The sequence below is a fragment of the Schistocerca serialis genome, chromosome 6 (assembly GCF_023864345.2).
Source record: "Schistocerca serialis cubense isolate TAMUIC-IGC-003099 chromosome 6, iqSchSeri2.2, whole genome shotgun sequence".
Classification (NCBI taxonomy): domain Eukaryota; kingdom Metazoa; phylum Arthropoda; class Insecta; order Orthoptera; family Acrididae; genus Schistocerca; species Schistocerca serialis.
The window spans coordinates 441,963,695-441,980,689 of record NC_064643.1 but is presented as its reverse complement, the minus strand read 5'-3'; the positions used below and the strand labels follow the sequence as shown (position 1 = coordinate 441,980,689).

The window sequence follows — 16,995 nt, the reverse complement described above, 5'->3', positions numbered from 1 at the left end:
ATAAAAACACCAACACGTCTTCGATTGACTCTGTATATCGGTAAAGTCGTAATACGCGTCACCATGCTTATGGGGCAGCAAGTTAGTGTTTAGGTCCCGTCGACAACGATATCATTAGGGACGGTGCACAAGTTCAGATTAGGCAAGGATGATGATGATGATGACAACGACGACATTTGGTTTGTGAGGCGCTCAACTGCTGAGCTGTCAGCGTCCGTACAAATTCCCAATCTTTTCACTGTTCAGTCTCGTCACTTACACGAATGATGATGAAATTATTGGGACAACACAAACATCTAGTCCTCGGGCAGAGAAAATTCCCGACCCGGCCGGAAATCGAACCCGGGACCCTGTGATCCAGGGGCAGCTACGCTAGCCACTACACCACGAACTGCGGGCTAGGGAAGGAAATCGGCTGTGCCCTTTCAGAGAAACCATCCCAGCATTTGTCTGAAGCGATTTAGGAAAATCACGGAAAACTTAAATCTGGATTGCTGGACGCGGGTTTGAACCGTCATCCTCCCGAATGCGAGTCCATAGTGCTAACCATTGTGCCACCTCGCTCGGTTCCCTGCCCGTGTTGTCATTATTAATGTAGTCGGTAAAAGTCCTTGGCATTAGCGCTTGTGGTGAATGTCGGTTCTGTATTTTATCTAATCAGTACTAAATATCTACTACGTAGAATATGAACAGATTTCGTTGGACCTGTCACTTTCATAACTGTGGTGCCGTCGTTTCTAACCAGGCTGCATCATTTGGACAGTGTCACGCCGGCCGTGGTGGCCGTGCAGTTCTAGGCGCTGCAGTCCGGAACAGCGGGACTGCTACGGTCGCAGGTTCGAATCCTGCCTCGGGCATGGATGTGTGTGATGTCCTTAGGTTAGTTAGGTTTAAGTAGTTCTTAGTTCTAGGGGACTGATGACCTAAAATGTTAAGTCCCATAGTGCTCAGAGCCATTTGAACCATTTTTTGGACAGTGTCACGACTATCCGGCAGCTAATTTTACTTTACAACTAGTAGAATCAAGACGAAAATAATGTTAGTCTCAGAAGAGTAGTATCACTATCGTTTTGATAACAGATGCGTAAATGTGTAATCTCAGATATTTGTGTTCTTCTACCTAAGATTATACGGAAATTTATGAAAAAGGAGAAAAGAAGTGCACAGCCTGAAGGATACGTTAGATCATGTAAGTTTATAATACATCCACTTCTAACTAAAGAAGGGGAACGTTAAATAGGCTTCACACACAATATTAGGATATATGTAAGGCATTGTGTGATCACTCAACCACTTTTTTGGTTAAATAACGGCTCTGTCATTGAGAATGACGAGGAAATAACTTATTTTTGTCGGAAAGCTTATAATCATGAACATTAACATGAAAAGGAAACAGTTTCAGCAGTTTCATTTCTCACAATGTTGTCTTCAACTGTAAGCGATGCAGATCACTTCGAGATTTCTCACAGAGGAAACTGGAGACAGAAGTGCGCAGACCTAGTTTTCCTGCTTGCTGCAAGTTATTGACAAAGTGCAACTGTTTTTTCTGCCATAGCATTCATTTTGATTATGTTTACCATCCGTGTAGCGCATTTCCTCGACCAAATGGCTTTGAGCACTATGGAACTTAACATCTGTGGTCATCAGTCCCCTAGAACTTAGAACTACTTAAACCTAACTAACCTAAGGACATCACACACATCCATGCCAGAGGCACGATTCGAACCTGCGACCGCAGCAGTCACACGGTTCCGGACTGAAGCGCCTAGAACCGCGAGACCACCACGGCCGGCATTTCCTCGACAGATCAAAAGGTAACAGGAGAGCTTCTCAGTAAAGAGACAGGAACTTTGTGTCTCAGTATCAAAGTCGTTCACTGGGCACTTGGAAAAATGTTTAGGGTATCGTAAACTTACGATAACAACTTGAAATATGAGATTCGAACTGGATTCTTTACAGCGAAATATATATTAATACTGATGAACTCTTGCGAACATCTCACACCTATTTTAGCAATTGCATCAGAACAAATTCGCAGTTGTTATTGTAAATGGAGATAAAAGTACTATACCAGCGGTAAGTGAGTTGTTGTTGTTGTTGTGGTCTTCAGTCCTGAGACTAATTTGATGCAGCTCTCCATGCTACTCTATCCTGTGCAAGCTTCTTCAACTCCCAGTACCTACTGCAACCTACATCCTTCTGAATCTGTTTAGTGTATTCATCTCTTGGTCTCCCTCTACGATTTTTACCCTCCACGCTGCCCTCCAATACTAAATTGGTGGTCCCTTGATGCTTCAGAATATGCTCTACCAACCGATCCCTTCTTCTAGTCAAGTTGTGCCACAAACTTCTCTTCTCCCCAATTCTGTTCAATACCTCCTCATTAGTTATGTGAACTGCCCATCTAATCTTCAGCATTCTTCTGTTGCATCACATTTCGAAAGCTTCTATTCTCTTCTTGTCCAAACTATTTATCATCCATGTTTCAGTTCCATACATGGCTACACTCCACACAAATACTTTCAGAAACGACTTCTGGACACTTAAATCTACACTCGATGTTAAAAATTTCTCTTCTTCAGAAACGCTTTCCTTCCCATTGCCAGTCTACATTTTATATCCTCTCTACTTCGACCATCATCAGTTATTTTTCTCCCCAAATAGCAAAACTCCTTTACTACTTTAAGTGTCTAATTTCCTAATCTAATTACCTCAGCATCACCCGACTTAATTCGACTACATTCCATTATCCTCGTTTTGCTTTTGTTGATGTTCATCTTATATCCTCCTTTCAAGACACTGTCCATTCCGTACAACTGCTCTTCCAGGTCCTTTGCTGTCTCTGACAGAATTACAATGTCATCAGCGAACCTCAAATATTTTATTTCTTCTCCGTGGATGTTAATACCTACTCCGAATTTTTCTTTTGTTTCCTTTACTGCTTGCTCAATATACAGATTGGATAACATCGGGGAGAGGCTACAGCCCTGTCTCACTCCCTTCCCAACCACTGCTTCCCTTTCATGCCCCTCGACTCTTATAACTGCCATCTGGTTTCTGTACAAATTGTAAATAGCTTTCGCTCCCTGTATTTGACCCCTACCACCTTCAGAATTTGAAAAAGAGTATTCCAGTCAACACTGTCAAAAGCTTTCTCTAAGTCTATAAATGCTAGAAACGTAGGTTTGCGTTTTCTTAATCTAGCTTCTAAGATAAGTCGTAGGGTCAGTATTGCCTCACGTGTTCCAATATTTCTATGGAATCCAATCTGATCTTCCCCTAGGTCGGCTTCTACCAGTATTTCCATTCGTCGGTAAAGAATTAGTGTTAGTATTTTGCAGCCATGACTTATTAAACTGATAGTTCGGTAATTTTCACATCTGCCAACACTTCCTTTCTTTGGGTTTGGAATTATTATATTCTTCTTGAAGTCTGAGGGTATTTCGCCTGTCTCATACATCTTGCTCACCACATGGTAGAGTTTTGTCAGGGCTGGCTCTCCCATTGCTGTCAGTAGTTCTAAAGGAATGTTGTCTACTCCCGGGGTCTTGTTTCAACTTACGTCTTTCAGTCCTCTGTCATACTCTTCACACAGTATCATATCTCCCATTTCATCTTCATTTACATCCTCTTCCATTTCCATAATATTATCCTCAAGTAAATCGCTCTTGCATTGACCCTCTATATACTCCTTCCATCTTTCTGCTTTCCCATCTTTGCTTAGAACTGGGTTTCTGCCTGAGCTCTTGACATTCATACAAGTGTTTCTCTTTTCTCCAAAGGTCTCTTTAATTTTCCTGTAGGCAGTATCTATCTTACCCCTAGTGAGATAAGCCTCTACATCCTTACATTTGTTCTTTAGCCATCCATGCTTAGCAATTTTGCACTTCCTGTCGATCTCATTTTTGAGACGTTTGTATTTCTTTTTGCCTGCTTCGGTTACTGCATTTTATATTTTCTTCTTTCATCAAGTAAATTCAATATTTCTTCTGTTACCCAAAGATTTCTACTAGCCCTGGTTTTTTTACCTACTTGATCCTCTGCTGCCTTCACTACTTCATCCCTCAAAGCTACCCATTTTTCTTCTACTGTATTTCTTTCCCTCATTCCTGTCAACTGTTCCCTTATGCTCTCCCTGAAACTCTGTAAAACCTCTGGTTCTGTTAGTTTATCCAGGTCCCATCTTCTTCAATTCCCACCTTTTTGCAGTTTCTTCAGTTTTAATCTGTAGTTCATATCCAATAGATTGTGGTCAGAGTCCACATCTGCCCCTGGAAATGTGTTACAATTTAAAACCTGGTTCCTAAATCTCTTTCTTACCATTATATGATCTGTCTGATACCTTGTTGTATCTCCAAGCTTCTTCCATGTATACAACCTTCTTTCATGATTATTGAACCAACGGTTAGCTATGATTAAGTTATGCTCTGTGAAAAATTCTACCAGGCGGCTTCCTCTTTCATTTCTTACCCCCAGTCCATATTCACCTACTACGTTTCCTTCTCTTCCTTTTCCTACTATCGAATTCCATTTACCCATGACTATTAAATTTTCGTCTCCCTTCACTATCTGAATAATTTCTTTTATCTCATCATACATTTCTTCAATTTCTTCGTCATCTGCGGAGCTAGTTGGCATATAAACTTGTACTATTGTAGTAGTCGTGGGATTCGTGTCTATCTTTGCCACAATAAGGCGTTCACAATGCTGTTTGAAGTAGCTTACCCGCACTGCTATTTTTTAATTCATTTTTAAACCTACTCCTGCATTACCCCTATTTGATTTTGTATTCATTACCCTGTATTCACCTGACCAAAAGTCTTGTTCCTCCTGCCACCGAACTTCATTAATTCCCACTATATCTAACCGTAACCTATCCATTTCCCTTTTTAAATTTTCTAACGTACCTGTCCGATTAAGGGATCTGACATTCCACGCTCCGATCCGTAGAACGCCAGTTTTCTTTCTCCTGTTAACGACGTCCTCTTGAGTAATCCCCGCCCGGAGATCCGAATGGGGGACTATTTTACCTCCGGAATATTTTACCCAAGAAGTCGCCATTATCATTTCACCATACAGTAAAGCTGCATGCCCTCAGGAAAAATTACGGCTGTAGTTTCCCCTTGCTTTCAACAATTCGCAGTACCAGCACAGCAAGGCCGTTCTGGTTAGTGTTACTAGGCCAGATCAGTCAATTATCCAGACTGCTGCCGCTGCAACTACTGAAAAGGCTGCTGCCCCTCTTCAGGAACCACACGTTTGTCTGGCCCCTCCGCTGTGGTTGCACCTATGGTACGGCTATCTGTATCGCTGAGGCACGAAAACCTCTCCACCAACGGCAAGGTTCATGGTTCATGGGGGGGAGGGGGGGAGGGGGAAGTGAGTATTTAAGGTAGTAAATATATTCAATATTTTTTGTATTTTTCATTTCTTGCGCTCTGTCTCACACCATAGTCCGGAGAGGGTGAGTGGGACTCGTGGTTCTTACCTGCATATTTTTCATTTAACTACTGTGTTTATCAGTTGCTGTGTCAGCATTACGCGTACATATGCATATGCATGTGTCTAGAAATCACAAAGACAGTACATGTGACTCAATGTGACAGTATAGTGACGCTGTAGCTGGATGATTACATTCTCTACTTTTCTCCCTAGGTAGGCCTATGTAGAGAAGACCGCTGAACTGCTGACCACGTCTCCACACACAGGATCTGTAGCTGGGTGATTTTTATTTTATGGGACTCATTAGCGTCCATATGTTTGTATTGAGGAGAAAATGCAATTTGAAACAGCAAATCGACGCAAATGCGTAAGAAAATAACTACGAAAACTTCAATTCCCAATAACTTTAGAATCTCGATGGACTACCAAAATCTACACTAGTCTCAATTTTTTAAGTCGAGGAACGCTAGCAGTAGTGAACCAGTGTGTTCTAATATCAACAGCATTAAAATGTGGCGTAATGTGAGTGGCAACCAATGAACACCACAGTCCAGCGCGCCCTCTTGCTGCTGCAGGTACCTTGGTGTGAGCGGCCAGCTCAATGAGAACCACTCCATTCCCCCCGTGGAGGCCGGAAGGAGGTACACCACAGACCAGCTGTTGTCTTCACTGGCAGCAGCCGCTTTCTCCAAACTCCCAGTCCGCACACTACTCTTAACACAACCCACGAGGCTCGGAAAGAGAGGCTACAGTCTCCAGCACTTGTTATCTAACAAGCCGTTTTCGGTACTTTAAATGTCTCACTAATAATGTCGATAATTTCTATGATATACTATTACATTACCGGGGCTATACAAAACAAAAAGAATCGTTTCACGCACGAATGATTGCAGTTGAACTTTCCTCGGAAATTTGTCTTTTCTCTTCAAAATACAATACTAACCGCTGCCAACATATACAGCGAGGTGCATTGATCGTGACCGGGCCAAATATCTCACGAAATAAGCGTCAAACGAAAAAACCACAAAGAACGAAACTCGTCTAGCTTGAAGGAGGAAACCACATAGCGCTATGGTTGGCCCGCTAGATGACGCTGCCCTAGGTCAAACGGATATCAACGGCGTTTTTTTAAATAGGAACCCCCATTTTTTATTACATATTCGTGTAGTACGTAAAGAAAAATGAATGTTTTAGTTGGACCACTTTTTTCGCTTTGTGATAGATGGCGCTGTAATTGTCACAAACATATGGCTCACAATTTTAGACGAACGCTTGGTAACAGGTAGGTTTTTTAAATTAAAATACAGAACGAAGGTACGTTTGAACGTTTTATTTCGGTTGTTCCAATGTGATACAAGCACCTTTGTGAACTTATCATTTCTGAGAACGCATGCTGTCACAGCGTGATTGCCTGTAAATACCACATTAATGCAATAAATGCTCACAATGATTTCCGTCAACCTCAATGCGTTTGGCAATACGTCTAACGACATTCCTCTCAACAGCGAGTAGTTCGCGTTCCGTAATGTTCGCACATGCATTGACAATGCACTGACGCATGTTGTCAGGCGTTGTCCGTGGATCACGATAGCAAATATCCTTCAACTTTCCCCACAGAAAGAAATCCGTGGACGTCAGATCCGGTGAACGTGCGGCCCGTGGTATGGTGCTTCGACGACCAATCCACCTGTCATGAAGTATGCTATTCCACACCGTTTCAACCGCACGCGAGCTATGTGCCGGACGTCCATCATGTTGGAAGTACATCGCCATTCTATCATGCAGTGAAACATCTTGTAACATCGGTAGAACATTACGTAGGAAATCAGTTTACATTGCACCATTTAGATTGCCATCGATAAAATGGGGGCAAATTATCCTTCCTCCCATAAGGCCACACCATACATTAACCCGCCAAGCTCGCTGATGTTCAACTTGTCGCAGCCATCGTGGATTTTCCGTTGCCCTATAGTGCATATTACGCCGGTTTAAGTTACCGCTGTTGGTGAATGACGCTTCGTCACTAAATAGATCGCGTGCAAAAAATCTGTCATCATCTCGTAATTTCTCTTTTGCTCAGTGGCAGAACTGTACACGAAATTCAAAGTCATCGCCATGCAATTCCTGGTGCACAGAAATATGGTACGAGAACAATTGATGTTGATGTAGCATTCTCAACACCGACGTTTTTGAGATTCCCGATTATCGCGCAATTTGTCTGCTACTGATGTGCGGATTAGCTGCGACAGCAGATAAAACACCTACTTGGGCACCATCATTTCTTGCAGGTCGTGGTTGACGTCTCATATTTGGCTGAACACTTCCTGTTTCAAAAAAATGGTTCAAATGGCTCTGAGCGCTATGGGACTCAACTGCTGTGGTCATCAGTCCCCTAGAACTTAGAACTACTTAAACCTAACGAACCTAAGGACATCACATACACCCATACCCGAGGCAGGATTCGAACCTTTCACCGTAGCAACAGCGCGGCTCCGGACTGGAGCGCCTAGAACCGCACGGCCACCGCGGCCGGCGCTTCCTGTTTCCTTAAATAACGTAACTATCCGGCCAACGGTCAGGACACTTGGATGATGTCGTCCAGGATACCGAGCAGCATACGTAGCACACGTTCGTTGGGCATTTTGATCACAATAGCCATACATGAACACGATATCGACCTTTTCCGCAATTGGTAAACGGTCCATTTTAACACGGGTAATGTATCACGAAGCAAATACCGTCCGCACTGGCGGAATGTTACGTGATACCACGTACTTATACGTTTGTGACTATTGCAACGCCATCTATCACAAAGCGAAAAAAGTGGATCAACTAAAGCATTCATATTTCTTTACGTACTACATAAATATGTAACAAAAATGGGGGTTCCTCTTTAAAAAACGCAGTTGATATCCGTTTGACCTATGGCAGCGCCATCAAGCGGGCCAACCATAGCGCCATCTGGTTTCCCCCTTCAAGCAAGACGAGTTTCGTTCTTTGTAGTATTTTCGTTTGATGCTTATTTCGTGAGATATTTGGCCCGGTCCCTATCAATGGGCCACCATTTGCTCTTCTGAACAAGTAAAGAGAAGAAAATCGTTCGAGAAGTGATTTAAGGATCCAATGGAAAACCAGTTTCGCATATGTAACGCCACCTTCTTGGTGAGAGTACAGTGTCAAACGCCTTATGAAATCCCGCAGCCTGGCAACATTACTCGCACTCTGCAGTCACGGTCTGCTCTCGACTCCCCCGAGTATCGCATCAACTGCCCAGCCCGCATCTGACAGTCTTCGCAACCAATAGGCAAGCTGATCTGCCTGTTTATCGGCCCGACGGACGCTGAATATTTATTGGGACGCCCCCGCCTCTCACCACGCGCATCATGCATAATTCAATGTTTGCGGCCAGAGATCCGGCGACTTTAGCCGCTGGATGCTTACCGCTGTCGCTTTTCTGATTGCTTACATCTACGCGTTTTTACAACTTTCACAATCTGTTAAGCGTTTACGAGAGAAATAAGCTTGCAGCAGGAGATAGAAACGGCTTGGCGCCATGGAAAAATGTCATTCAGTAACCCGTTGTAATATTATTTTCTCGTAACCTGCTATCATTACTCATCAGCCAGGCCGATAATTAATACAATTACTCTAGGGGATGTAGGGCAAACGACGACTAGAAAAACTATCATCATTATTTGAGGATATAGCACTCTATATGTGCACCAACACCTACGGGTCACAGTACATTCGTGTTTGAGACGCAGCAGATTTTTGCTGTTCTCTTCATTACCGCTCAGCGACAGAGCTACACCACGCATTAGTTCAGACACTGGACTCCTATTCAGTAGGGATGGTGTTCAAATACCTCTGGCCATCCTCAATCTGTTTACGAGTGTTTCAGTTAAATCACTGCAGTTAAATACCCGGATAGCTTCTTCAATTGTTCCATGCCTGCTATACTTCTTTTCTTGTCCTGAAATATTGGTGACGTACTGGTTGGGTGTGGATGAATCAAAGCAGAAAGTAAACATTTTATTTATAAATGGCAAATAGATATATAAGTAATGAAGAATAAAAGTATATAAATTAACTGATCTATAGGGTGATTCATCTGCCCCTACAGATGTCGTTTTATGCAACTTGCACTACCTGTATATCAGGAACGACAACCAGACAGACGACAGAACGTGATCGCTAAGTTCCCTCTCACAACTTTCGGCGACTGTTAGCAAATGGAATTATACTTTAAAAAGTGCAAGAGAGGATTAGCCATTGAGTTACGTGGTATTTTTGGACCAAGATATAGGTCTACCCTACTTCTGCCATAGTTATCCAAGTGTTTCCAATCTTCCTTTGTGTAATTAGCGGTGAGTCATACGGTTTTGGATATCTCTGTATGTTTATTCCTTTTATGGTACTTAATCATTTCTAAATGGTTCAGAAACGTTGGCTTATACGGTGTGTTTCACCAATGGAAACTACAAGATCAAAAAAAGATACATAAAAATGGGAAATGTGGAAGTAACAGCATGCTGGTATATAACCCAATGAAAAGATTAATGTATGACTCTACGCAGTAATGTGCTAAAGCTGTTAAATAAACAAAAATTGCACAGTAGGTCTAAGATGTCTTCGTATACTTTACCAGTTATTCTGCAATATTTTGACAACGTGCTTCACAAGTCCAGAGCGAACTCGCAAGTAACATTGTTCTGTTATGTGGAATTGCATAAAACGACATCGGTACGAGTGCTAAGTCATCCTGTACATCAATTGTTATTGGTTTTCCCGTCTTCAGCGTAATGCAATCAAAGGGCATTTTTCACCAGATTCGATTCTGGAAATATGATATACTTAGTATACCGAAAGGGTCCCTAAATTATATATACCAATTTTCCAGAACGTTTTGTAGATAAAAGTGAAACGCGTCTGGCGAATAGCACTCTTGAGCTTAAGACGGAAAATAGATAATAATGGATATATAACAGCTACTGCGAAAGATGGACAAATATATTAATTGATGGACAAATATATTAACTGATGTCTTTTTCCTGGCCTTATCCCGTATTTTCACGGGATCGGTATGTCAATCCGGATTTGGCTTTGTTAGTGGTAGAGGGTCGCCAGCTGTTCTTCATGTAGCAACCGCTTCACTTCGGAACAGAATTTGTGTACCGCATCTGTCTACGTCCAGTGTCACTTTATGTGAAAGTTTGAAAACCTTTTGGTAATGTTTAGAAATCGTGTAATTGAGAGGGGCGATGGGTACCAACCAGGTATTCACCTATCCGGATGTGGGAAACTGCCTAGAAACTTCAGCCAGGCTGACCGGCACAACGGCTCTCGTCGTTAATCCGCTGGGCGGATACAATCCGTGATGGGCCTGCCTTCCCGAACCCCAGAAGCAGCATGCCAATGCCCACGACTTTCTAGGGGGCTAAATATATCAACTGATATACTCTGAGATGACAGAAGTAATGGGATACTTCATAGTATCGTGTCGGATCTTCTTTTTCCCGGCGTAGTGCAGCAACTCTACGTGGCATGCATTCAACAAGTCGTTGGAAGTCATATGCAAAAATATTGAGCCATGATGGCTTTACAGCCGTGCATAATTGCGGAAGTGTTGTCGGTGCAGGATTTTGTGCGCGATTTGACCTCTCGGTTATGTTCCTTAAATGTTCGATGGGATTCATGATGAGTGGTGTGGGTGACCAAATCATTCACTCGAATTGTCCAGAACGTTATTTGCAGCCCTCTGCCGCTAAAGGGCTACGAATTGCAACGTGTAACATGGCAGTGGGTAACGTATCTATGTCGGTGGGTGTAAAACAGCTTGCTGTAATTGAGTTTCGAATTTCAAGAGTTTCTCCACGCATGGAGCACCCTCTTCTTCGGCATGACAAAGCCAGGACACATTCGAGCGCTGATCCATCTGCAGAAATCGGACGCCTTGAGTTCATTATCATCGATCATCGCGCATACAGTCCTGATTGGCCCAAACCGATTTTCATCTGTTTCCAAAACTTAAAGAACGTCTTCGAGGACTTCACTTTGATAGTGATGAAGCGGTGCAAGAGTCAACAAAGCCAAACATTTTACAGTCACGGTATGAACAAACTGGTGTCTCGTTGAGACTAATGTGTTCGACGTCAGAGTGAGTACGTGAAGAAATAAATATGCAGACACGGAAAACGAAGTTGTAGAGTGTTAATAACGTCTGTTTTATAAGTGGCCTTCAAAAAGAAACGAGCCGGAGGCATAATTACATAAACCGGTACCTGTATGTTAGAAATATTGACCCTGGCTGTTGAGACACTTGTCCCACTGTGACACAAGGCGGTCAATGGCTGTCTCATAAAATTCCCGGGGCTGCGATGTTAACCAGTTGCGCACGTACACCTGGACGTCGTCGTCCGAGACGAATCGTTTGTCCCTCAGAGCCTTTTAAGAGGACCAAGATGGCCCCCTTCTGATTCACTTCCTGCAGCAAGGGAAAACAAACACTGAATGCCAAGCGTTACTCGCAAACCTCGACCACCCCTCGCCAAGCGATCAAATCAAAACGACCTGGCAATCTCACACGTGGGGTCATTCTGCTCCAAGAGAATGCAAAACCATATACGGCCAACACAGTCGCGCCACTACTGCAAAAAATTAAAATGGGAGGTCCTCGGCCACCCTTCATACAGTCCGGAGCTCTCTCCCTGTGATTACACCATTTTCGGTCCCGTTAAAAAAAGCTCTGAGGGACAAACGATTAACATCGGACGACGACGTCCAGCTGTACGTGCGGAACTAAATGGTTCAAATGGCTCTGAGCACTATGGGACTTAACAGCTGAGGTCGTCAGTCCCCTAGAACTTAGAACTACTTAAACCTATCTAACCTAAGGACATCACACACATCCATGCGCAAGGCAGGTTTCGAACGTGCGACCGTACCGGTCGCACGGTTCCAGACTGTAGGGCCTAGGGCCGGCCGGTGTGGCTGAGCGGTTCTAGGCGCTTCAGTCTTGAACAGTGCTGCTGCTACGGTCGCAGGTTCGAATCCTGCCTCGGGCATGGATGTGTGCGATGTCCTTAGGTTAGTTAGGGTTAAGTAGTTCTAAGTTCTAGGGGACTGACGACCTTAGAAGTTAAGTTCCATAGTGCTCAGAGCCATTTGAACCATTTTTTTGTAGCGACTAGAACTACTCGGCCACCCCGGCCGGCATGCGGAACTAATTAACATCGTAGCTCCGGGAATTTTATGAGACACCCATTCACCGCCTTGTCTCACAATGGGACAAGTGTCTTAACAGTCAGGGTCAATACTTGTAACATACAGGGTCTGGTTTCTGTAATAATGCCTCCGACATGTTTCTTTTTGAACGCCCCTTGTATTTAAAAATCTTTAAGAGTTTTCACATAAAAAATTCGGAGGTGTTACTTTTCTGTGCGCACTCTCAGGAATAGAAACAAACTTATAACTTTCTTTTGGAAATTTGTGGTAAGGTATTATGAGACCAAACTGCTGAGGTCATCGATCCGTAAGCTTTCGCTCTACATAATCTAACTTAGACTAACTTTCGCTAAGGACGATACACACACCCATGTTCGAGGGAGGACTCGAACCTCCGAGGGGGGGAGCCGCGCGGACTGTGACAAGACGCCTAGACCCCGCGGCTGCCCCGCGCGGCTGTTATTAATAGCGGCAGTGCTAAAAGAGAGCATAAGGGGAGCACGAGTGTGAAATTTTGCTTTCACGCGACGGATGTTCTTGCCCATGTTACAAGCACTCCGAACTTGTGTCTCTTGAATGACCTCATTACTGACGGGACCATAAAATCCACTCATCCTTCTTCCCTACGCAAAACCCAAATCAAGATGTCTGGGACGGGGAATTACACTGTCCATCTCCCGAATGTGAGTTCAGTGTCTTAAACACTGGGCTATTTAGCTTGACATTTACAGTAAGCAGATTAGTTGACACCAACATGGTGGAGATGTCCAGAAAGCGAGCTCATAAGAGTTAAAAGAAACGGTGACTGACTTACTATTCAATAAACCGATTAGTCCTGACGGTATCTGAACATCATGTAACTATGGTTGGCTGTCGCATATAAAGCTGGCCGGAGTATTAAGACTTTGAGAGCCATACGGGGCAGTCGCTTGGAGCGAGACCGAGTCTAAGGCGCAGTGACGAAGTGACACATAGCAAGCAGGCAGGGGCTGTCGTGAAGTGGCGTGGAGCGGCACACGGGGAGCTGCCGTCTGTCCCTGTCCCATCCACTTGCAGCCCTCGGCGTGCCCCTAGCCGCCGCTTTCCGCGACACTGAGTCACCGTAATCAATAAGCCGCCGAACCGTCCCACACGCGTGCTTTGTCTGAATCAAAGCGCTGTCACGGCGGCCGTGACGCTACTCCGATCCGGCTGCGCGTGCGGTTCATCTACAGTCACTTCTACACCGCACAGATCTGTGGCAGAGCACGCTAACATTTCGCCACAGAGGTTTTAATCTTGTAACCTCCCCACCGTAATTTTAAAAGGAATGAAAATGACAATACTCAATACAAATGGGAGCCGAGTGTAACCTCCCCACAAAAATTTGAAAGAAAGAAACACGCCAATATTTAATTATGAATGCTAATGGACATTGCGCTAATTGTAACCTCGCCCACAATGAGAGGTATTGAAAATGGCAACAAAAATGTGAAATTCGCAATCTGACTCAAATATAAATTCTTCACAAAATTTAAAGTCCGTTCAGTGATAAGAAAATTCAATTAAACCGAAATATCGGTCTTTGGCCCTGTGTAAAAACAATCAGAATTAAAGTCTTACCTCAGAACAAATGGATGTCACATATCTGCTCTTGTTGTTGCGCACCGCTTGGAGGAACTGCATTGCAAATAATAATATTCTGTTTTTTTTTTTTTTTTTTTTTTTTTTTTTTGATTCTAGTGAAATTTTCCTTCAAAAGAAGTGGAATGAAATGGGAAGTGCAACGAGATCTTTAGTTCAAAAAAAAAATTAAACTTTTGAGAAAATGCTTTTGAAATAAAAAATTATTATTGGGAGACTTGTTGGAGAATAATTACAATAAATAAAATTTTTCATTATCTAATGATTATATTAATTAACAGTATACCTTATTCCTCATCTTGACCATTGTTGCCGACCGCCTACATCACACAACCGCACTGGGCTGCTACTACTGACCGACCGGTCTGCATGACGACTACAGACTGAGTACTGCTCTCAACTAGACAGAGCTACAGACTCGCAACGACTGAACTGACAGACTCGCAACGACTACTACTGACTGAGAACCGCTCGCAACACTCGCGCGGTCAAGCGCATACTCTCTGGTCACAGATGCTACAATGCCTCGCCATCGCTGCTGCGTTACATACGTGTTTCATAACCCTCCACTCGGAGGGCAAAAATTTGGCAGCGATGGTGAGTCATTTGGACTTGCCAAGCGCGGCAAAATTTTTCTTTAATTAACAAAATCCTACAACTTACAGAATATTTAAATGTTGTGCACACGCACTAAGTACAAAATATATCAGACAAGGACAAAATGTGAATACTAAATATAGTAGCAAATCAGAAAAAAGTATATACAAACTTTTTGACAGATAAAGTGCACAGGCACTGAAAAAATTCTTTAGCATATGCAGAACAAATAAACAGACTGGCAAGAATAATTAGATGTAGTACATAAAGTAAATGTTGTGCACACGCACTAAGTACAAAATATATCAGACAAAGACAAAATGTGAGTACAAAACATAGTAGCAAATCAGAAAAGTATATACAAATTATTTGACAGATAAAGTGCACAGGCACTGAAAAAATTCTTTAGCATATTCAGAACAAATAAACAGACTGGCAAAAAATATTATGTTGACAAGTGTACATGCACTGAAAAATGTCTTTAGCATTTTCACAACAAATAAACATAATGGCAAAAAAAAATTCATGTCCAAAGTGCACATGCACTGAAAAATGTCTTTAGTATTTTCACAACAAATAAACATAATGGCAAACATCATGTCCAAAGTGCACATGCACTGAAAAATGTCTTTAGTATATTCACAACAAATAAACATAATGGCAAAAAAAAAAAATTCATGTCCAAAGTGCACATGCACTGAAAAATGTCTTTAGTATTTTCACAACAAATAAACATAATGGCAAACATCATGTCGACCAGTGACATAAGTGTACTCACACTGGAGTTTAGCGAATCGAAAAATGTATAACCTATGAACATAAATGATGTTACCAAAAAAAAATTTTTTTTTTTTTTTTTTTATGTGACAAGAATCAGGATAGGAAAGGGAAGGATTGCATCATGGTTGTAGCACTTTAGATTGCACACAGCTGCTCTGAAAGTCCATATCTTTCCACAGTAGTACAACACCAAGTGACACAACTTGAAGTTCTTTTCCCATCAGAATTTATCAGTGTAGCCAAGACACTGAACTGTCGTAGTAATGTTCCATGTTTTCATTTTGGCAGTACATTAGGTACACCAAACAGTGGGACCATAATAATGTCTTCATCGCTCATGGTGGTGGACAGCATGTCGTGTCAACACCACACTCTTACAAGGCACACCAACGTAGAATTAGTGCAAAACCAAATATAGTGCTCCATGATCACTGGGATAAACAGGACAAATGGACATTGCAGTAATTCAGGGTAGTCAGCTTATGAGGTGAAGGACATCAAGTCACATAATATTGACAATTACAGTCTTCATTGATAGTTCGTGGCATTCATAGCCCAGTTATTGAACATTTCTGTACCAAGTATGTAGTATTACAGAAAAATGTTCATTAATTGTTTTACATAGAATCAGTAGCCTTCTTTTCCTGGTTACAAAATATTATGAAATAATCGCATTCTTTTCAGTTACAGAGTATAATTAAGAATCATTAACCTTTTCCTAATTACAGTTAATTAATCATTTGTCATTAATTAATCATTTGTCTAATTACAGTTAATTAATCATTTGTATAATTACAGTTAATTAATCATTTGTCGTTAATTAATCATTTGTCTAATTACAGTTAATTAATCATTTGTCGTTAATTAATCATTTGTCTAATTACAGTTAATTAATTAATCATTTGTCATTTCAATATACTAAGAATTATTAGCCTTAATTAATTACAAAGCATTATTAAACAGTACCATAGTTAATTAATTATGTGTCATTCCAATCTATTAAGAATCATTAGTCTTTTCCTAATTACAAAGCATTATGAAACAGTCACATTCATTTCCAACAACAAAGTATCAACATTGAAAACAAGAGTTAATTAATGGCATAATTAATAACAATTTCGTTGATTGACATTAATTATTGGCACTCAGTGGCCATCAAGTATTGAATAGAATAAAACATAGTTCATCATTCAGTATTATTCAGATCATTACAAAGTCATTATTAAAAATCAGTTAATTACAGTCAAATCATTAGTAATCACAGGCATTACAATAAACAGTGGCAGTTATTAGCTAGTGACAAAGCATTATTTTGAATATAGTCTCATT

The 16,995-nt window shown here is 41.9% G+C and overlaps 1 long non-coding RNA gene across 2 annotated transcripts in view; it reads left to right on the top strand.

Annotated features, from left to right (window-relative positions):
• LOC126484293 (uncharacterized) overlaps positions 1 to 16,995 on the top strand; it is a 105,091-nt gene that overhangs the window by 81,023 nt on the left and 7,073 nt on the right. Inside the window, exon 3 of one of the 2 annotated variants that reach the window (XR_007587834.1) lies at positions 14,389 to 14,518. The exons of the other annotated variant lie outside the window; for it this stretch is intronic. This is a non-coding gene — a long non-coding RNA (uncharacterized LOC126484293). Of the gene's footprint in view, positions 1 to 14,388; positions 14,519 to 16,995 lie in introns of those variants that run through there. 2 annotated transcript variants of the gene reach the window in all.